The following is a 332-nucleotide window of genomic DNA, read 5'->3' on the forward strand; positions in this document are numbered from 1 at the left end:
TCAATAACCGGAGCCGCTTCCACGGCCCCGGGCGGGCGAGCGCGGCGCTCGTCCCGCGGCCCCTGCACGCCGGGGCTGGGGTTGGGATCGTGTCCCAGCGTGTCGGTGCTCGCGACAGTCGCGACGCGGCTCTCGAGGGCCCCCGGACCCCCCCGGGGACCCCCCACCTGCCGCCCGGCTTTGCTTTGTCTGCGAGGCCGGGCGGGATCGAGGGGGGGTCCGGCCAAGGCTCCAGGCCTGTCCCGATCCGCCGGCACCGGGATGCGGGAGCCGCGGCCGCCCGGGCATCCCCGGCGGGGCTGCGGGGAGGGGGCTGCGGGGGTTGCGAGGGG

The sequence above is a fragment of the Nothoprocta perdicaria genome, unplaced genomic scaffold (genome assembly GCF_003342845.1).
Source record: "Nothoprocta perdicaria isolate Ctin4 unplaced genomic scaffold, notPer1 scaffold_72, whole genome shotgun sequence".
In the NCBI taxonomy this organism is placed as follows: domain Eukaryota; kingdom Metazoa; phylum Chordata; class Aves; order Tinamiformes; family Tinamidae; genus Nothoprocta; species Nothoprocta perdicaria.